This window comes from Perna viridis, chromosome 14, assembly GCF_037379345.1.
Source record: "Perna viridis isolate PV_CMFRI_1.1 ecotype Kerala chromosome 14, ASM3737934v1, whole genome shotgun sequence".
NCBI classification, from domain to species: Eukaryota; Metazoa; Mollusca; class Bivalvia; order Mytilida; family Mytilidae; genus Perna; species Perna viridis.
The window spans coordinates 2,514,665-2,538,810 of record NC_142458.1 but is presented as its reverse complement, the minus strand read 5'-3'; the positions used below and the strand labels follow the sequence as shown (position 1 = coordinate 2,538,810).

At 33.3% G+C, this 24,146-nt stretch overlaps 1 long non-coding RNA gene and 1 pseudogene across 1 annotated transcript; one reads left to right on the top strand and one right to left on the bottom strand.

The window, feature by feature from the left end:
- The first annotated feature begins 2,022 nt into the window (after positions 1-2,022).
- On the top strand, positions 2,023-5,576 carry LOC148597733 (uncharacterized; annotated as a pseudogene).
- Positions 5,577-11,676: 6,100 nt separating this feature from the next.
- Positions 11,677-17,365, bottom strand: LOC148597732 (uncharacterized). Its single transcript, XR_015918655.1, has 4 exons — positions 17,239-17,365; positions 16,066-16,197; positions 13,333-13,423; positions 11,677-11,780 (listed from the first exon to the last, which is right to left on the bottom strand). It is a non-coding gene; the product is annotated as an uncharacterized LOC148597732 (long non-coding RNA).
- Positions 17,366-24,146: the final 6,781 nt, after the last annotated feature.

The window sequence follows — 24,146 nt, the reverse complement described above, 5'->3', positions numbered from 1 at the left end:
AGCAGGATTCTTTAACGTAAAAGGAACGTGGCATCTTTCCCAACACGGTGCACTACTCTGGTTTGCGGTCAGTGTTTTCCCTATCATAGCCTGACAAGCCCAGCCCCGGCTAGGTTTCTGACTACAAAAAGGTTAGTCTTTTATAACATTTCATAACCATATCCGCAATCAATACAAAAGTAGCTGTATTTTGTGGCATTATTTCATTCTTACGAACATATCATTATACTGAAAAAGTATAATATGCAGTTCAATAAATTCTGTTCATTACCGCAGACACAAAAAGTGTTAAAATGCAAAATTAACTTTATCTAACACACCCCACTTTTGTGTAAAAATTGGGTTGATTTTGTGCAAAAGTTTGGCAAAAATGAGCAGATAAAAACCTGAAAACCATATACAAAACTCTTTCATAATTTCTCAGGATCTGTCCCTGATAGGAAATAGATGCCCATGCAATTTGACTGGAATTAAATATCTGAATCAAAGTACAACTTATCATTTGAACCTTATATAATGCACAAGAACCACTGGTCATAAAAAAAACCTATCCCGATCTGGCTACCATTGACATAATAAAAACACCTAATACTGTAATGAATATAAACACATGTAAAATTACTTTAACAGAAAATGAAAGCTTGATACACATTACAGCACACCAAATCATAGTAAGGTACAATAAAGTATGTTCACAGTTTTTCCTGTATCAGCAGACATTTTTACTTTCAGATGAACTAGACATTAGCATTCCTATGAGCTATAAACATTTTGTGCTGATAGAAACTAATATAAAGAAATTTTCATTTTATAATACACTTGGTTTTACAAGATAACTTCCAGTTAGTCTCCCTGCTTCTAAGGTCAAAGGTTGAATTGACTTCATCCTCTAGAAATAAGAATCAAAGAAATATAAACAATTGTATTAATGGATAAAATTGAAACAACAGGGGCAAACCAATACTGAGACAACAAAGACAAAACAATACTGAGACAACAGGGACAGAGACAGTACTGAGACAACAGGTGACAAAATGATACTGAGACAACAGGGACAGAGAAAATACTGAGACAACAGGGACAAAATAATACTGAGACAACAGAGATAAAACAATACTGAGACAACAGGGACAGAGACAATACTGAGACAATACTGAGACAAAACAATACTGAGACAACAGGGACAGAGACAATACTGAGACAACAGGGACAAAATAATTCTGAGACAACAGGGACAGAGACAATACTGAGGCAACAGGTGACAAAACGATACTGAGACAACAGGCACAGAAAATACTGAGACAACAATGACAAAATAATACTGAGACAACAGAGATAAAACAATACTGAGACAACAGGGACAGAGACAATACTGAGACAACAGGGATAGAGGCAATACTGAGACAACAGGGACAGAGATAATACTAAGGCAACAGGGACAAAATAATTCTGATACAACAGGGACAGAGACAATACTGAGAAAACAGGGGAAAATAATACTGAGAAAACAGGGGAAAATAATACTGAGACAACAGAGACAAAACAATACTGAGACACACGAGACAAAACAATACTGAGACGACAGGGACAGAGACAATACTGAGACAACAGGAACAAAACAATACTGAGACACATGAGACAAAACAATACTGAGACACCAGGGACAAAACAATACTGAGACAACAAAAACAAAGACACACTGAGACAACAGGTACAGAGACAATACTGAGACAACAGAAAAAGAGTCAATATTCAGACAAGAATATCATATGTAATAATGACATAACAAAAAGAGAGGCAATACTGAGACAACAAAAACAGACCATACTGTGACAACATGATAAGAAATGCTGAGACCAAAGTAAAACTAAATTCTAAGACAACAGGACAGAGATGACACTGCTTACAGAAACAGAGACAACTCTTAGCCATCAGAAACAGAGATAATGCTGAGATATCAAGAACAGAGACAATGCTGAGGAAACAGGGACAGAGACAATACTGATTCGACAGGAACAAACAATGCTGACACAACAGGGACAGTCGATACTGCCACAACAGGGCAAAGACAATACTGAGACAACAGGGACAGAGATGATACTGAGACAATTTGTACGGAGAAATTGAGACAACAGGAACATTAAAAATTCTTTTTTAATATTAGAAACTTAATTGAATTTTTAATATAAAAAAAATTTTTTTTAATGTTAAAGAAGGGTTTTGTAATATTAGAAAGCAAGTTTGTTATATTAAAAAATTAATTTGTAATATTAAAAAATAATTTTTTGTAATTTTAGAAAACACTTATTTTTGTCCACTTAGGCTTGCCATATTCATCCTTTCTATTCAGATTTCAACTAAAATTGTCATGTCATTCTGCTAAACATTTTATTATTTTTGATACACAAATAATTAAACATAATTTTTTTATTATAGAAAAATATCAGAGTTAGATTGAACAATGGCGGGAAGATGAAGTAACATTCACTGTTACCAGGGCAACAAAACAGGTGACCAGTTTGGTTCAAGAAAATGGTGTGGTTCTTGTTACTGGAAGTTCTGGATCAGGAAAATCCTCAATTATACATCATGTTGCACTAGAATTACAATCAAAGAAGAAATATGATGTCATCCCAATGGTATCCTCTCCTGCTGATATTGTAAAATACAGAGATTTAAAACAGAATCAAGTTTTTGTCATAGATGATTTTTGTGGAAAGAATTTTATTAATGAACAAGACTTACAAACATGGAAAGAACAGGCTGACAAAATTGAGCAATTATTTCTTTCTGAAAATAAAAACCGAAAAGATGCACAATCAGGTAAAAAAGGGGGAACTTATGGACGAATGATAATTCTTATTTCTTGCCGTTTGCAAATATCAAAGGATGAAAACTTTGAGTCTATGAAGATATTCAACAAACAATCAGTAGACTTACAATCCAAGAATTATTGCTTACTGCCTATAGAAAGACATAATACGATCAGCAAGTACACAACTCTATCAGAATATGTTTGGTGGGAAATGGATAAAATGATGGACAAGTGTTCCTTTTTTCCATTGCTGTGTAAAATGTCTAAGGGAAAACGAGTAGAGCAGTTGACTGAACTTTTCACATCTCCTGTTGATAGTATAAAGAATGATATCAAAGACATGATAAAAAAATAAACATTTTGAGTTCTGTGCCTTGGTATTATGTGTATTGTTTCCTAATGAGTTAGATGAAGCCTATATGAATCCAAGAACAACTCCACAAGATGTTAAAGTGAAAGTAACAAAAATAGTCGATAATTTTAGAATCAATCTAAAAATAGAACTGGAAAGAAAACAACTTGTTGACACCTTCAATAAACTTGATGGAACATATATCAAGAAAACAGGATCAGTCTACAGTATAGCCCATGATAAACTGTATGATATGGTTGCTGTAACTTGTGGTCAAAAACTTGTAGAACTTTTCATTGAATATTCAACTTCATCATTCATAGCAGAAAGATTCAGACTTTTTTCAGGTCAAAATCTAGAACAAGATGATTCCTTCCTGTATTTATCTGAAGATACTGAGCTTGTTTACTTTGACAGAATATTCAGAGATTTCAAAAAACGAGATGGAAGGTCCTTCTTTTATAATCAACAGTTGAAAGAAAAAAAATATAAAGACAAAGTGATGGAATATATAAAGGAACACAGATTCATGTAAACAATTATTCCTCCAGTTGGATGGTAAAGGTGTTAAATGTAATAGATATCACACTAGTACACCAATGATTGAAGCCTCAAAGATTGGTTTTTATGAATTAGTTAAATATCTCATTTCTATAAAATGTAATGTAAACAAAACAGATATTGATAGATCGTCACCTTTGTACTATTGTTATGAGAATGGTCATGTAAATATTGTAGAACTGGTAATAACAAATGGTGTAAACATTCAACATGTTTTATGTGAGGCATGTCGCCATGGTGATATTAATACTGTGAGAATGTGTCTAGAGAGAAATGTTGATGTGTCACAGTGTTATAGTGGTAGGTGGGGACAGACTCCACTGTATGGTGCATGTGTGAAGGGTCATATTGACATTGTGAGATTGTTGTTAGATAGAAATGTTGATGTGTCACAGTGTAATAGTGGTTTGGGGGGAGAGACTCCACTGTATGGTGCATGTGTGTGGGGGGGGGGGGGTCATATTGACATTGTGAGATTGTTGTTAGATAGAAATGTTGATGTGTCACAGTGTAATATTAGTTTGGGGGGAGAGACTCCACTGTATGGTGCATGTTACAGGGGTCATATTGACATTGTGAGATTGTTGTTAGATAGAAATGTTGATGTGTCACAATGTAATAGTGGTGGGTTAGGAAGGACTCCACTGTATTTTGCATGTGTGTGGGGTCATATTGACATTGTGAGATTGTTGTTAGATAGAAATGTTGATGTGTCACAGTGTAAAAGTGGTGGTGATAGAGAGACTCCACTGTATGGTGCATGTCTGGGGGGTCATATTGACATTGTGAGATTGTTGTTAGATAGAAATGTTGATGTGTCACAGTGTAATAGTGGTTTGGGGGAAGAAACTCCACTGTATGGTGCATGTGTGAGGGGTCATATTGACATTGTGAGATTGCTGTTACAGAATAATGCTGACCCCACACAGAGAACCAGGACGGGTGACACACCTTTAAATGCAGCACGGTATAATGAACCAATTAAACAACTGTTAAGGAGTTACATTAAACATTGATATTCATTCTTCATGTCAATAATTTACACATGATTTATTTTTTATGACCTTTTATTTCTTTTATTTTAAATATTAAATATAACTTGTGGGGTCTTGTTTTAATCAACTTTTTATGCTGAATCAGAAAATATAATTTTTTTCATGATTTGTGAGAAAAAAGTTGTTTTTCAAAATTTTCTGGAATGTTCTATACAATGGAGGTTTTGTATTTTGAGTTGATTTTAGTGATTTATTTTTATATTTTAAGTTTTTGACAAATGTTGTGGGGTCTTGTTTTACTCAACTCATCAATCTGCATCAGTTTAAAGTAATAATTTTTAGATTTGGTGAAAAAAAGTTGTTTTTCAACTTTTTCTCTGCTTCATCACAAAATTAATATGCAGTCATCTTTTGCGACAGTTTATTGTTTTTATATTCAATATTTGACATGACTTTTGGAGTCTTGTTTTTCATTCTGAGTCAGAAAATATTATTATTTTTATGATTGGAAGGAAAAAACTTTTTTTTTCAAAATTTCTATATTTTTTATCTCCTGGAACTGAAGTAGAAAATGTCAACTTTTTTTTCCAGATTTGTGGAAAAATGGTTGTTAGAGTGTTTTAAAGTGTTATTTCAAGATTTTACTGGGTTCCATTCAACTCATTGAACTGAAACAGAATAAAATAATATTATATGAACAAAAGGTTTTTTTTTAAATTATGTTTCTATTATGTTTTTATTGTCAACAAAAATAGTTTTAAAATCTATTGAGGTATAAAAACAATATTTTGAACTGTAAATAAATCTAGTTTATATTACTTTGTACATTCTTATTATTTGGTGTAAATAGAGATTTCTATGAGAAAATAAAAAGATTATCAGTTTGAGTGATTGTTTCTCAAAAGTGACATAGTATGGCATGGACCTTATTATTTCAGATGGGGGGATAGCCCCAATTTTTATGGCATTCATAAAAATCAGAGGCTGAAGAGAATGGTTTTGATAGGTGTTTGGTTTACCGAGGTTTAACATAAACTTACATGGAGGGACTGGTTTAGACAGGTGTTAGGTTTACCAAGGTCGAAAAAAAACTTATATGGAGAGACTGATTTAGAAAGGGTTGGGTTTACCAAGATTCGCAATAAACTTATGTAGAGACTTGTTTAGACAGGTAATCGGTTTACCAAGGTTCAAAATAAAGTGATATGGAAAGACTGGTTTAGACAAGGTTCAGGTTCAAAATAAATTGATATTAAGAGACTGGTTTAGACAGGTGTTCAGTTTACCGAGGATAAAAAAACACTTATATGGAGAGACTGGTTTAGACAGGAGTTCGATTTTCTTTTCTAAGGTTCAAAATAAACTTCTATAGAGAGACTGGTTTACACAGGTGTTCGATTTTCTAAGGTTCAAAATAAACTTAAATGAAGGGACTTGTTGAGACAGGTGTGCGGTTTACCAAGGTTCAAAATAAACTTGTATGGAGAGTCTGGTTTAGACAGGTGTTCGGTATTCTGATGTCATTTGGTTAACCTAAGTTCAAAATAAACTAATATGTAAGGACTGGTTTAGACAGGTGTTCGGTTTACCAAGGTTCAAAATAAAGTGATATGAAAAGACTGGTTTAGACAAGGTTCAGGTTCAAAATAAACTGATATGAAAAGAATGGTTAAGACAAGAGTTCGTTTTACCGATGTCTAAAATAAACTTACATACAGCGACTGGTTTAGACAGGTGTTTAGTTTTATCAAGGTTCAAAATCAACTTTTATGGAGAGACTGGTTTAGACAGGTGTTCGGTTTACCAAGGTTCAAAATAAACTATTTGGAGAGACTGGTTTAGACGTGTTCTGTTTACTGAGGTTCAATATAAACTATATGGAGAGACTGGTTTAGACAGGTGCTCGGTTACCAAGGTTCAAAATAAACTTATATGAAGAGACAGGTGTTTGATTTACCAAATTAGAAAATAAACATATGAAGACTGGTTTAGACAGATGTTCGGTTTACCGAGGTCTTAGACAAACTTAAATGGAGGTACTGGTTTAGATATGGCTCGGTTTATCAAGGTTGAAATTCAATTGATAAGGAAGGACCAGTTGAGGCAGGTGTCCAGTTTACCAAGGTATAAAATGAACTTGTACCGAGTGACTAGTTAAGACAGGTGTTTGGTTTACCAAGGTTCAAAATAAACTGATATGGAGAGACTAGTTTAGACAGGTGTTTGGTTTACCAAGGTTCAAAATAAACTTCTATGAGGAACTGGTTTAGACAGGAGTTTGATTTTTTCAGGTTCAAAATAAACTAATATTGAATGACTGGTTTAGACAGTAGTTCGGTTTACCGAGGTCTAAAACAAACTTATATGAAGAGACTGGTTTAGACAGGTGTTCGAATTACTAAATTAGAAAATAAACATATTGAAAGACTTGTTTAGACAGGTGTTCGGTATACCGAGGTCTAAGACAAACTTTTATGGAGGTACTTGTTTAGATATGGTTCAGTTTATCAAGGTTGAAATTCAATTGATATGGAGGGACTGGTTGAGGCAGGTGTTCAGTTTACCAAGGTTTAAAATAAACTTATATGGAGAGACTGTTTTACACAGATGTTCGATTTTCTAAGGTTCAAAATAAACTTAAATGAAGGGACTTGTTGAGACAGTGTGCGGTTTACCAAGGTTCAAAATAAACTTATATGGAGAGTCTGGTTTAGATAGGCGTTCGGTATTCCGATATCTAAAACAAACTTATATAGAGGGACTGGTTTAGACATTATTCGGTTTACCCAAGTTCAAAATAAACTAATATGTAAGGACTGGTTTAGACAGGTGTTCGGTTAACCAAGGTTCATAATGAACTGATATGGAGAGACTGGTTTTGACAGGTGTTCGGTTAACTAAGGTTCATAATGAACTGATATGGAGAGACTGGTTTAGACACTATAGGACAACTTACTGTATGATTCAAATCTAAAAACAGGAACCGTTGCACAGTTCTGACATTGTATACCAGGGTATAGAATACACACACACATGTAAGAATTATCAAGTGAACTATGATTCGAATGGTTCCAAAGATAAAGACAAAACAGGGAGAGAAGGGTGAATCGGTGGTTGAAAGGGTGGAGAACTGTGTTGGAAGTGACGGGGAACGGTGGTCGAAGAGGCGGCGAACGGGGGAGTGAGAAATACGGGAAGTGGGGATTATGGTTGTAAACAATAACCAGGCGTAAAATGAAAGGGTCGGGAAGCGTTAGTCGGGAGGGTGGAAGGCGGTGGTATATAGGGAGGGAAGCGTTGGTCTGGAGGGTGGGAGGCAGTGGTATATAGGGAGGAAAGCGAGGATGAAGTACCTCCCTGTCCACACCTTAAAGAGAATATGCAAATACTACAAAGCAAATAAAATAACTAGTTCGGACTTCACTGAAAATAGAGCGTGGGCCAGATGCACCGATAGGGTGCTTTGTTTTAAAATAGTGATTGTGACAAATAGAGAAAGTTGTAACGGAAAAACATATGTACAACCGTCATAGATCATCGACTACAGAAATGAATACGTATATTTTAGGGCAAACACTGAAAAAAAACTAGATGCATGTATCATTGGCATGGAATACATCTGTAGGAGGAGTCCCTATGAGAAAAAAATCTTGTACATCAGTCATGCACAACACGTTCAATTTAAGAAAATGTATCGCGCAAACCGCATTACAGCCCAGACACAACACAGTTACAATGTATGCAAAAAACAAACTCATTAATTTGACCTTGTCATTAAAATTCAAGGTCGGAAATCACTAACCATGGTTCGCGACACATCGTCTTCAGCTGTTCTATCCTAATGCCAAATATCAAAAGCTGACACTAAACGACAAAAAAGTAATAGACGAACACGATTTGTTACAGACGGATGGACGGAGTAGGATTGATTGATTTATTATAGTTTAAGGATCTAGGCCAGATATTTCATGCATTTCAGGACTAGAATAATTGACCAATCGAACAGACCTTGTCTTGTACTAGTCCGACATGCTAAGTTTTTTATTGTACTAGCTCACAGAAACAACAACCCGCATGTCACCCCACTCGGACACATTATTCTGACTGAGCCAACCAATCTCAGCCCCTAAAGAAATCTGATTCCGCGTTTGGGATTTGCTAATAACTGTATAAATATAAGCTTTGTCTTATTCATGAAATAAAATGCCAGAGTTTCTTTGATACATACATGTTTTGCTGGCTCACGTATTTTCTTTCAAAATCCAAAAGTAAATGTATTACTTCTTGACACTGTCATTTCAGATTGCATGTTCTAAGTGTCCATAAAAATTACATTTATTAGACGAAATAATAACACTTTTATGATCGTAAAGGAGGGGGCGAAGAAAATTGTAGATCGTGTATATGATCGTGAACGAATTTCAAAATATTTCCTCAGTACCAAAATAACACGTTTTACTTGTATGCATCAACTGATTACGTTTTGTACAAAAAATGTCTGTAAAACTCGTACAAAGTTTTACATGTATTGCTTCAAGTAAGTTTCACCCTGATATACTGCGTCACCTCAACTTGGATTGTCACATCGAATTTACCACAATAAACATGTCTCTCACAACAACAAAAACGAAAACAAAATTAAATTAATAAAAAAAAAATTGTCGACCTCTACGAACCTGGATTGAAGATTTCATTTTCATCTGTTTTATTTTCTTGAAAAGAGAAAAATTCTTAGTTATGCAGCTAAACAGCTTCCGATTGCATTTGAGAATTTCCATGTGCTCAAATACACATTTTTGTGACCAAAATTTGTAGAAACAGTGGTAAAGAATGAAGAATTAAGCTGTGATTTATAGCATTTATTTCATTCATACATATTCAATAAACCATTACAATTCTCCGTAAATCAGTATTAACAAAATGTGTTTAAATACCAATATAATCCCTAAAGAACAAATAAGGATATACATACAAGTAACATGATTGAAATAATTATTTGCATTTTAACAAATGTTTGTTAAACTCCTATCAAACAAGTATATACCTTATAGAAACATATTTTGATTAATTTGTTTAACAAAAGTGGAAAGCTTTGTTAAAACAATGATAAATGAACAACTTACTGTTAACAAGTAATAAAACATCAATGTATCATCATTTTTTTGTTCCAATGGTGCGCTTAATATTTGGTAGTGAGCCATACAGTAGCAATTTTAAACTAACGTTTGTTAATAACAAATGGGTGAAAAATTTGCTTCAACATGTATATGTTAGATGATATTGGCGAATAAATTTCTTAACAAATATTTGTTAAGTTCGTGTTCACGATCTTGCTTAGAAACTCTTTACCAAATATTTGTCGATGCTGATGTTGGCTTGGAACCTTCTTTACCAAACATTTGTTAAGTCAATGTTGTGAAAGAAACCCCTTACCCAATGTTTGTTAAGAAATATATATACATGCTTTTTTTCCCATAGGAAATGTGAATATCGAAGAATTATGTAAACATGTCCATATAACAAATATATGTTAAGCCAAGGCCTTTTACGTTCTTTTTCTTGGATAACTTGTTTGTCTGCAATGCATGACGGTTGAACCAATATTTGCGTAACCAACACAAGAAGTCACCTGTTTTAAGCAAGCATGTTGATGTAGCAAGTTATTTTATTTTTTTAATTATCGAAAAGTGAAATTCGTGATGAAAATGTTCCGAACATTGTCCGAACCCGAGTTTTACCAATACCAAAAGTATAAAGCAATATTTCTTCTGCCAAGAATTTGTTTTTTTTTCAATATAAAAAGAATTCAAATCTTCCAGAAAACACGAATCAGTTGGTTCATACAAATAAGAAAATGTGGTCTTGCAAAGTATCATTACTTCAAGGAAATGATCATCCTCCTAAGTCAGGGTTTTGAGTCCACCCTCGCTCCCTGAAACCTCTGACATCACTCATTCGTATTTAGCGGGTATCGTCCAGCGCCATCTAGTGAGATACTTAAATTTAACCCGGATCCAAAATCCAATTAAATCACTCGTAATAGAAACTCTTCGATATAACTTATAAAGTGGCTACACATAACGTCATTTTTTTCAGTAAAGACTCTAAACCGAATTTACAGTTACATTGTATCACTTTTGCTCATATTGCATCATTTGTGACATCATACAATTTTCAGTTACTATATCGGATCGTCCACTGCCTCGTATTATTGTTTACCTCTCCACAGACATTTTATGTTAAATCGATTTTCATTGGTGCTTATCACCAGGAGAAGCAACCAATCGGAATTAGCTGGACGATACCCGCTAAATATGAATGAGTGATGTCAAGGGCTTGAGGGAGCGAGGGTGGACTCAAAACCCTGGCTTGGGAGGATGGGAAATGATATAGTACATATACATTTACTATTTCACGTGTATCAATAATCATACATATATACAGGAAAATTACTATATTTTAAAATTATACTCACATAAATGAACGAGAAAGTCCACAAGGCGAAAAAAAATAGATATAACACAGTTAAGTTGATCATACTTACAACAAATGTATTTTGTGGAACATTTTTACTCCGATTTTGCAAATTCACAAAACCAAGTACAAGTATGTACTCTCTATTTGCTCAATGCTCTTGATATGATATATAAATTGGGTCTTCAAATCTAGAAAATGCTTGATAGAAATGTAATTCTACGTTTTTGATTAAAAAATAACACGTGGAAAAAATATGTCGATCTCCAGTAATTTTGAAAAGAGCATCATAAAAGGATACAAATTTTAACGAAACTCCACAGACTAGATTTTTATTGTACTAAAAAAAAGAATTCCCTACGTAATCGATCTAAATCTTTAGACTCAAGGATCTCAACATTAAGAAAGATATTTTGTTTTAATTCAAAAAATCAATCGTTTTCTATTTGAAAAAGTGACAAAATATAGACACAACATACTGTTTATGATCCACATTAAATACGTCTTTATTTCGTCATAGATCGTACATATCTTTTTGGACGGAGCTCATTCACTCTGTCCGATGTATATTGTACCAGATAACCTACAATAACAAAAATATTCTACACCAAATTTTATGCAGATCACCTGACCACATAGTAGCGGTCAGAAGACTTTTATCAATCGCGGTCAAGGCCTAATAAATATGAAGTATGCATTGCCTAAAAGCGAGCACAGCATTTATTTTTGACGTGTATTAGTAAGTTTTCTCTGAAAATGGAGCATGCAGAACAGAAAATGTTTGAGCAGAAATCGTTGATATCATATACAAGTAAACTATATTTGAAATTAAATGTATCATATAAATAGATTCATGCAATAAAAAAATTAAAATATGTATGTGTTGTTTCAAGCGTAAATGCATTTGTTCTAGGCTTCCAATCCTCCTTCGCTATTTAAGTTATATTTTTTTTACGTAAAAGACGCCTTTCGTGTTTTTAAATTAATTATTTAGGACACTAATTGTTTTTTTTTATTCTCTATGCGACATTTCAGTTACATGTAACTTGCAAGTGAATTATGTCGTAGAGCCCTCTGCAGTGCTCGCTATTAATTTGAAATGAATTAAAAATAATAGGTTTTACTGCGTCGGTTATCTGTTTATGCAATACCTTCGCTATAGTGATGGTTGCGCGAGTAAACTGTAGATATTGCTACTTTGGAAAATTTAGCATAAATAGAAGACTATATGTAATTTAAATTTCCCGTGTTATTGCTTGATAATTAACAAATATTTTTTAAATACTAATATTTCGGTTGCAAGTTATCAAGTGTAGTTTGCCTTCGGACTGACTATAGTAGACACGGTTAAAAATTGGAAAAGTTGGTGATATGATAGTAAACCACAACTTAGAGTGTCCTAAATATACAATATCTTGACCTACAATTAGAAATCGATGGTAAGGGAAAACTATTGACCAAACTTTACGACAAACGTGATGACTTTTCATTCAGAATTGTAATCTTTCCTTTCATCTGTGGCAACATCCCTTCAGCTCCTGCGTATCGAGTGTTCATATCACAACTCATACGTTATGCCAGAGCTTGCCGAAACTACGTAGACTTTTTGTATCGCACTAGAACTCTAACAAATAAGCTTCTGGAACAGGGTTATGCTGCTACAAGATTGAAGTCATCACTACAGAAGTTTTGTGGTCGTCATCATGAACTCGTGGATCGTTATGATGTATCCATCAGCACCATGAAAACTAATTTATTCAACGGGTCATAGTTCACCTTTCCTCGTTTATCTACCCCGACGGGTGTTTCTAGAAAAGCAGAGGACGCTTACCCTACCGGTGCACCTGGTCCATGCTCCCAGTTTTTAGTGGAGTCCGAGTTGCTCATTTTCTTTTGTTACTTTGTATGATTTTAGTTACTTTATGTTCTTTGTTGTGTGTGTGTCTGTTTTCCATGTCTGGTCTTTGTCCCTGGATTACATTCTTTTGATTACCGCTATAACCTTGGTTCCCTTGATTACTCTTTGTACACTATGAATCTATAACCTTATATGTATGAGAATGATTTATAATGTTAATTAACATATGAATAAGTAAGTCAACGTTATTTTGTCATTTTTGTCATTATTTGCTGACCTTGTGGACGTTCAACTCAAATTTTCGCCCGATATCACGTGCCCGTTTCTTCATAACAACTTTCAACTACTTCTCCAACTTCAAATTTCTCCTGCAAATATTTGAAACTGACCAGTAACAGTTGATACACAAGTACATATATCATATTATACGTGTGTTGATACACAAGTACATATATCATATTATACGTGTGTTGCATCATTGTTTAGTTTACAACACATAGCTGTAATATGACAAATGCATGACAACAAATTTTGATAGGCATGTAGTATGGACGTAGGTCAGCGACGTCCTATATATGTTGAATGTTAGACAAGGCTCCGTGATTTTTATAGAATCTTCAACTGGCAGCAATCTCAATATGTTAGCCTATTTGCCTATATGAAACTCGAAAACAAAACATTTTTCCTGTCCGCAGCACAATTGTGTGCACGTGTCTGACAGAAAGGGCTAACGACGCTTATATGTAATTGAAAGTCACCAGCTATGTGTGAAGTGCGATTGTATTATGGTAGGAATATAGATTGATAGTTAGATAAATACACGGGGGAGGGGGGTAACTAAACAGGTAAAAGGGTTCGGGTGTGCGGCCTCGAAAATTTTTTCCTACCCCATTCATTTTATGTCAATGAAAAAGTGATACCCATTCATATATATTTAATGCATTTATGTAACCCATTCATATATATGCATGGCATTTATCAGTATCTGCACGTACAGATCACAGCAGGATTTGATCAGAACAATTGACATTATATCTGAAGGCACCATTATCATGTCAGAGCTACTTGGGTCCCTTCCTGCTTATCAGTCAAGTGTTAATCTCTATTTACTTTGATAATTTTAAGGATGAATTAATTGTTGTCAAATCAATAACCATGTGTAAATATATATTCTATTTGTAAATTTTAACCCCAATCACAAATACTGCAATTAAAATACCTACCCTTTTCATATATTACCAATCATTAAAAGTAGACCGATATAGGCCGCACATCTGTACCTACCCTTTGAACTTAAGTACCCCCCCCCACCCCACCCCGGATAAATAGATACTTCACTATGATAAAAGAAAATTTCCCTAGTATGCATATGTACGCCAGGACATTTGACATTTTTTTTCTATATTCACCAGGCTTTTAATATAAAGAGTGGAAATGTACATGTCTCAGTAATGGTATTAAAAAAGTCGCATCTATGATCGTCATACAACGGACATTCAAGCAGAACATGTTCTTCCGTCTCGATGATATCGTTGCCCACAATTCAGTTGTAAACGTTGAAAGCAATCCGCTTCAATACGTAACGTGTGTATTCTGTGCATACACTGTACGCTCTGAGTTGAGCAGGAGAAACTTAGAGATAAAGTATTTAATCAGTATATTAACACGTCTTGATAATAATGGTAAGGGAAGAGTCATCGTCATTATCAAACACTCAATTATTGCCTAATTACTCAAAGATATTAAATTATGACAATACAGACATGATTTATTAGAGATACATATACCAGCGGGGTACGGCAATCCTGTCGGTAACGATCTACTCGGAGGAATTAAATACGCTCAGTTTGATAGTTTCTATTTTCATTATGTACGAACACCACTTTCAAGTGCAGTAAAATTTATTGTTTTTTGTCGATTCCGTAGTGAATATGGAATTAATATGTAACGACAAGATAAATTGCATGACTTTTATTAAGTCACATTCAATCAATAATTATAAACCGATGAATACGAGACAAATCTATTAGTCAAAAGTCATTTGATTTTCACATATATTTACTTATTCGTTATACATGTACGTTATACATGTCCGTTTGACCATCGTTTGAACATACATATACTTAAGATTATTTCATTTAAACTAAAAACAAAGCGAAAAACACAGCTGGCCCTATTTCCATATTTTCTATTTAAAATGATAAGGAAAAAAGGAAGTTGGAAGAAAATGTGATGACTGTCTTAAATAGTTGAATGCTAGGACCATTCTCGTGTTTTAAATTTTTACGGTGTATTGGGTGAATCAGAATTTTCTGCAATCTGAACGAAACAAGTTAACGGATGCACGCCGGTTTTTTTTTTGTTTTTTTTTTGTTTTTGTTTGTTTTTTTTTTTTTTGTGCAAGTTATTTTAGCACAGGTATGCATTAAATTAACCTGCTCATTTTTGCACAGTAGTAACTTACTTTTTAAAGGAAATTTATTCATTTTGATAATTGTTTTGGCAGTAGCTACATGTTGTTATCATTCTAAAGTTCAATTTAAATTTTCATTAACAGTAGGTACATGTACAAGTATACAAGAAATATTAAACTGATAATCCATTAAGTACATGTAAATAAAGTTTTGTTATATTTTGTGTAGGACATGAAATTACAGAGCAATTAAAAAGCAATTATCTCAAAAGCGCAACAACCGAATAACAAACTAAGACTGGTTCTGTGATCAGTAACTGTTTCTGAACAAAATTAAAATCTGAATTCGTTGGGTTTTTGACATGCATGAAGTATTTTCTATCCGATTTTTTTTTTAATAAAGACTGCTACTTTAGTTGAAGGGCTTTTGGATTACACATAAATACAGTTGCAAAAGCAAACGCGGCTGTCATTGATTATTTATAAAATTTCTTAGGTCACGCCATAACGAATTTCTGACAGGTACGGTAACAAGTGAAGTACTTGCTTTACCCTTTTCTTCACCGCTGGCATAAGAAGCACTTAAAATCTTATCACCTTTGACAAAATTGTCGAAATCTTGACCGTCCACTAGTAAGATAATTTCTTTTGTTTCTATCATTCTCAGGGACCACCGTTGGAATCCAAGTTTCTTCTTCACAGATAGTTATTTCTCCTCAAAATAAATAGCTGAAATCAAACAGTACAAACAATTGAATATAATAATAGAAAATAAAAAAAAATATGTTTCGTATTAAATTCGTTAAATCCCAACTACTGGTTGAATTATTAGTCACAAAAAGGTGAATTAACGATTTAAAAATGCAATACAAAAACAGATTTTCTCTAGGCTTACATTTTAACCTGTTTAAGAAGTAAATGTTTTCCTGGTGTGTGAAATAAAATGGGAGTTTTTGTGTCTTGTCTAGTTTTTTTGTTGTTGTTATTTTGTTCATTATTATGTAATTTATCCGCACCATTTTATTAATGGTTTATGAAAATAAATACCTGTAAAATGCTAGTAATATTGATTGAAATGACACACACTGGTGTGTTATACATAAATATCCCGAACAAAGACTATCCCAGTTATACTGCATGGATATTATACAAGAAGCTTTTCAGGCTACAAATGTAAGTTCCCCTTTTAAAGTTAAATAAATTCCCAGTCCACTATTAGTAGCTACAAATATAGGTACATGTATCAACACAATAGTAAAGGGTCATAACTCCCCCCCTTTTTTTTCTGTTTTTCCCCCCAGAAACAATATTTTCCGCTTAAAAATCTGGAACCTTCAACTTTTATTACTCTGATACACTTTTTATTCAATTTTGCAATTTTGCTATCAAGCCAATTTCGATTTATGAGCTGATTTATGAGAAAAAGGGGACAAAGAATGGCATGATCCCGTGTACTTGTATGAATAGGTTATTGTTCTTATAATATATATAAAATACTGACTGCACTAAAAACCAGAAAAATCATTCTTCTGCGATGTTTTACTTCTATTATTTCTTTCAAAACTTAGATAATCAATTTATTAAACCTGGTATCAAAAGGAAACAGAGACCAGACAAAAGGAAACAGAGACCAGACAAAAGGAAACAGAGACCCGACAAAAGAAACAGCAAACATAACATGATATGAACATAGAAACAAACAATAGTCTTTTTGTGTTTCGTGAGGCGAGCTTATGCATAATTTGATTGATTCGTAGAAAAGAAACTTACCAAGTTTTGTCGATTTTAATCCCTGAATTCATAAATGTCTACAGTTTCTATTTCCTGTAAGTTTAAACCCCAAACCAATCAAAACCGTTAGAGATGGGAGCGCTTTTTTGAATTTTTTTTTAAATATATGGGTCACGAAATACTGACAGAGATGCCAAAAGATGGAACAAAAAGACCTATACAGTGTTTTGTTTCTAACGGAAACTGGACGATATTTGGGGAAGTGAACACCATACAGGTACGATTAGTTTTTATCTTTATTTTGCATTTATATATTTTTTATGATCTATACGTCTATAATACTGTATGAACTCGCACGTTGTAAAATTAGTCAATATTAATATCGTTTACACTTAGGTATGAGTATTACAATTTTTGTTGCTGTATTTTAAATATAAAATCCATCTATTAAATTCAGATATTTACATTTTATATTGTCCTTTACCTTATTTTTTATTTGTCTCAGTTTATTTAACTTTTATTCAAAATTAAGATGCAAGTAAAATTCGATTGAACATTCTAAATAGGAAACATTGCTTGACTGTTGAACAACAAACAACAAGGCCACTAATCTGTTAATAAAGTAATTATATGTAATTACATTGTAATATTAATTACCGTGCTATCTTTCCATGAGCCCATTTCCGGCATATATTTTATATTCTTTTGTAAACTATGAAACTTAATGACATAAAAAAATCACAAAGACCAAGAGCCATATTAACATTTGAAAGGTTACGCGAACAATGCAGCCCCTTCTCCTGTCGGTGAAGTGTACGTGCAAAAAAATGTAATTATAGCACGGCATTATATAGGTTATTGCTAATGTAAGCATGTAAGCATTGGTATTACCGTTAATAATAAAGAAAATAAAACATCTCTCATAAATACAATGTAAAATAAAAATAAGAAAAATTTGTTAACACTGCAAAAAATAATTTAAAAAGAAGTTATTTGTATTTGCGCATGACACACTTTGTCCTATGAAAGTTTGTCTTTATACTTGAATTGACTCATAGTGATTGAGAGCACTGGTTGACTGTGTAAATCAGTGTAAAAAAAGCCATTGGAAGTATATTTGAGTTATGGTTCGAAAATGGTGCCCTTCCATTCTAATTTGCATATGAAGTCCGATAATTGAAAAAAAAACGTAAAATTAAGCTTACTAAATGGACATCAATTACTTTTAAGATTTGAAATAATAAACGATAGCAGCTTCTTTACTTTATTTCTTTTTTTATAATTGATGTAATGTGAACAACAGACAGACGGGCCGACGGGCATGCGGCCAACTATGTACCATAAAACGCCTGGTTCTATAAAGACGGTATACAAAAAGTGTGCTCAGATTGATTCAAAAGACTCGTCAATGAAATATAGACTTAAAACAAATGATTCAATAAGATATGAAAATACCTTACCATAATTCCGGCTGTAGTGTTAAGGTTTTCTTTTCCGTGTTGTACAGTATAGTTCCGAAAAACATACGGCGGGAATCGTCCGATTTTTACAGTTATGTGTAATTTGACATTTGATATTAGTATTACCAATATCACTCTGGGATCATCCAAATGGTTAGGGAAGTAGTAAAGTAACGGCAATATTTTTTTTTATTAGTATCCAAGTGCAATATAAACATCCACGTTTTGTTATTAGACGAGAACAGTCAGCTATGTATCCCGCCGATATATAAACAATTTGTTTTTGTATTACAGAAAAGATTACGTCAAGCGGAAAGGGAAGAGAGATCCCTATTTTCTCCAAAGGAAAGACAAAAGAAAAGGTAGTCTATAAACATAATACTAATTGTTGGTCTTCGTTCACCACACTGAGTTGACAAGATTGCAATCCGAATACACTTGAATTTAACTTACCCAGTTTAACCAGAAAACATTTGTTAATTTAAAACACCTGGACAATAAAAGGTTGATATCAAATTCAAGACATATGCCTCCGCGGGACCCGCCTGCACGGTCCAGCGCCCTAGACCACTCGACCAACTAATAAATATCTCAGAATGTGACGACTCTATTCGCTACACTGCTTCATTGAATTAAATTGATATAGGGAAGACAGGGTCTGAAAAAATCCCGACGATTTTAAAACTGCTCCATCTGATCAAATTGATACAGGGAAGATAATGTATGCATAAAAGGGTCTAAAAAATTCCCAATGATGTTAGAACTCTCAAATTTGCGAAGCAAATTTGTGGTCGACTCTCCGCGGGACTTGAACTCGTACCGCTGTGACATCGATGGGAACTCCGCCTGTACAAAGTCCTGCACCCTTGACCACTCGGCCAGCTATGCTATGATCAAAGTTTAGCCCTAGGCCACTCGACTTAGTGCAGACTACACCCCAAACTGTAGTACAGATGCGAAGTTTGCGATGCGCTGACTCTGCGGGATTCGAACCCCAATCTCTTCTTTGACAGCTATGGCAACACCGCCTGCACTAAAGTCCAACGCTGTAGACAATATATATATGAATAGATCTCGTGTAGGGGAAGGCTTCTATTATACAATGTAATGGGATAACAACCTTTACGTACTATAAATTATATAAGACGGCATATCTGAAACGGACATCAGACCTTATTTTCAAAACATCATGTCGAAAAGCACGGTTAATCAAATAATATATTTCTACAAGAATTAAGAAGTTCGTATAGGTTATAGATGCTCTATTTGACTATGACTTGCAAAATATATAAAATGCTGGATGATGAATCTCACTTCATTTTTGATTGCTCAAATAATTCCAAAGTAAGGAATATTTTCTGGACGTTATCAATAATCATACTCCATTCTTTAAAAATGTAGATAAAATGGAAATGTTATCAATATATATTCTTAGTCCAGTATCTGAAATTGTCAGTCATGTTGGAGCCTTCTTTAAAAAAAGTCATTAGATCTGAAGAAAGAGGATTCAAGATGGACAAGTCGAGTTTCTTTCTGTTGAATTTCGCTTTGAATTTCGTTAAGTTGTTAAGATAGCTCAGAACACTAACGAGCTCATGTCACTTTTTATAAAACCAAAACAGAACAGTGGACATGTTTAATGTCACCATACAAGTACATTTTGTAGCATCTTCATTTTATAAACATATTAACATATCGATACAGCTCAGCGTTTCCGAGAAAAATTAAGTATTTTATTCACATACAAGGTAACCATCCGTCAACTTTTTTATTACCACCTACATTTACACATGCAAGACATTTCCCCTTTTATATATATATACCTATTTGTAATGTTTTTATCTATTTTTTGCAGGAAAACGTTGATTCATCTTGTTTTTAAAGTCTCTGTTGCAATATTTGCAAGAGCTAGAGTTGATGCCTTGAATGGGGTCGTGAAAAAAATTCACAGAAAAGACAAAATGACAAGCGCAGTTAAAGGTAAGAAGTTACATGTATTAATGAAACGATTCTTTGTTGGAGATATTATTATCCCACCCCTTTGAAAATAATATCAGGGACTAAAAGTAGAAAATAGGTGATCATTTATATATTATTATCCCACCCCTTTGAAAATAATATCAGGGAATAAAAGTAGACAATAGGTGATCATTTATATATTATTATCCCACCCCTTTGAAAATAATATCAGGGAATAAAAGTAGACAATAGGTGATCATTTATATATTATTATCCCACCCCTTTGAAAATAATATCAGGGAATAAAAGTAGACAATAGGTGATCATTTATATATTATTATCCCACCCCTTTGAAAATAATATCAGGGAATAAAAGTAGACAATAGGTGACCATTTATATATTATTATCCCATACCTTTGAAAATAATATCAGGGAATAAAAGTAGACAATAGGTGACCATTTATATATTATTATCCCACCCCTTTGAAAATAATATCAGGGAATAAAAGTAGACAATAGGTGATCATTTATATATTATTATCCCACCCCTTTGAAAATAATATCAGGGAATAAAAGTAGAAAATAGGTGATCATTTATATATTATTATCCCACCCCTTTGAAAATAATATCAGGGAACAAAAGTAGACAATAGGTGATAATTTATATATTGTTAGATATATTTGATAGATTATGTTCTCGTCCCTACCACGATAATAATTAAAGCGGAGACAATAACTTAAATTCTCTTTCTAATCAGAATAAAGATACGCGATCTCTCATAGTTTTCGAGTAATGTCCCAAATTGGCCAAAAAATCAACCATTTAAAATATGTCCTATTTATTTTTTTTCATGAGATTCCTCATGAAAATTCCTGTCTGAGTTTTTTAGTCTGATTTCAGATATCTCTGACGGATTTCAAATTATAGCGATCGAAGGCAAAAGTGTTTGGAGCATCCCTTAAGCAAAATTCTTTTCTACTTCAATTAAATTTCATGTTTTGTGCATTATGATGTCCAAATCATGCAGTTGTCGTGTTCATAATGAACTGCACATTTTATGTTTAAATGTGTCAAAATATTAGTATGGTGTCCATGCACATTTACCCCTAAATGAACAAAATACAAAATTGAAAATGTAGTTTTTCAATGGGCGGCACAGATTAACCCCCCTTCCCATCGGGCATTTATTTATTCCAATGTAATGCTAATCTTTTATATAAAAGAGAAAGATGCATGAGTTTCTGGATTGATTGCGGATGACACAGAATATTTGTTCAAAGTTCCTTTACAAATCAGCTAAAAATTGGCAATACAATACTACGTAGCCCTGTAAGTGCCATGCAAAAAAAAAATCAATCAATCAATCAATAAAATAATAACTAAGTCGTGCGGACGAAATAGCACGCAATAATAAATTGTGCGCACGCAGTACAAAATTGTACGCACAAAATAGTAAGTCTTGCGCACGAAATATTATATCGTGCGCACAATATACCATATTAAAAATGTTAAGGCCTGCGCACGAAATATAAAATCGTGCGGGCGAAATACTAAGTCATGGGCACGAAATGCTATATCGCGAAATCTATGGAGTCCTTGAAGTGCCATTCAATAAAAATTAAGTCTTTCGCAGGAAATATTAAAATGTGTTCACAAAATAATAAATTGTGCGCACGAAAGACTATATCGTGCGCACAATATACCATTTTAAAAATGTTAAGTCGTGCGCGTGAATTACTATAACGTGCGCACGAAATATTAGATAATGCCCACAAAATATTTAAATGTGCGCACGAAATAATAAATTGTGCGCATGGAGGACTATATCGTGCGCACAATATACTACTTCAAAAATGTTTAAGTCGAGCGCGTGAAATACTAAAACGTGCGCACAAAATGCTAAATCATAGAAAATTGTAATTCGATTTGAGGAACAATCATGGATTCAACACCTCATGAAATGCCAAAATGTTGTGTATTGAAAACAGGGTTAGAATTTCCTGGTTTTCAGTAGCCAATTTTTAACCAACATGTAACATTACAGGCTATAACAACAAATACTTCAAATGAATTATTCTCGGTTTAATACAAACATTTATACATATATGCTTTAGAAGCAAAAACAGAAAATTATATATATAACGTAAATACCTCTGTAATACCAACCAACATTTATCCACATTTAACAATAACAAAATATAATCAATTTCTATAATTATGTTAGGCCAAACCAAACGATTTCTATAATGTGTAAGGCCAAACCAAACGATTTCTATGTGTAAGGCCAAACCGAACAATTTCTATATTTTTAAGGCCAAACCAAACAATTTCTATATTTTTAAGGCCAAACCTTAGTAATAAAGTAGTAATCATGGCTAGTTCAATTTATTTTTAGATTATCACCAATGAATTATGGCTGCACAATTGGGTAAGTCTTAAGCAATCCGCTTTCAGTCTAAGATAGGAATTATTTCGTTGGCAATACTAAAAAAATGCCATCAAGAAGAAAGTGAATAGAACCAATAAACTGTAAACAATGAAAATTTCAGGGTTTTTTTTGTAACACCTGCAACAAGATATAAAACAGATGCAAACAATTTTTCATTTTAATACAAGGATCACGAATTCGAAACTGCATAAATGTAATCAGGTTACAGAAACCACAAAAAAGACATCACATTTCTTGTTTTACAGTAACAAAAGCAACCTTGGTTTCAAATACATTGGTTAAAATTATATTGTTCTTGACAGCGTTTTTTAATTTATTTGTAAAATCCCTGAATTGTTGCTGGTTACATGTAGCTGTAATCAGTTCAGAACCAAACAAAAATATATCAGATTGACAAAAAGAATGACTTCTGTAGATGGTTTCTGCAGCTAACATGACATTAAGTTAATAATGGAATACAAAATCTGGAACCAAAGCTGGGTAAACCTGAATCTGGTCACCCTTTTAAATTTTATATTCTATAATAATTTAATTTCAGAAGTAACACACTATATGATTGGATAAGAAATATTGTCTATTACCACACAGCAAAATTTGGTTATTTGACTATGACATCTTCATCCAGTTTTAGATTATTTACTCCTTAAATTTTGAAATTAACTACATTAAGAATGACTGTCATCTGTTTTTTTCTGTTTGTTCTAAATCAACTCATTGTTCATACTGGGCACACTTGAAAATATCTGGCTATGCAAGTTATTAAGTACCAGTCCCTATAAATATACAATATTAGTGTATTACATAAGAATATAGAAAGTAGGTTTTGTGTTGTTAAGAGTACCTAATTCAAAATTAGGAACCTGTCATGGGATCCCAAGCATTTGCCGTTCATTGAAAACCCGCAACAAAATGTAGTTCTGCGAGACGGACATTATTTGACGAAATATTGTAAATTGTAACTTTTAATTTTAAACGAGTCATAAACATAACATAAATATTCAAAATTAAACAACAATTTCCTTCATTTAACATGTTTTTCTGATGTGAAATAAATTCTTCTGTGATCTACTTTCACTT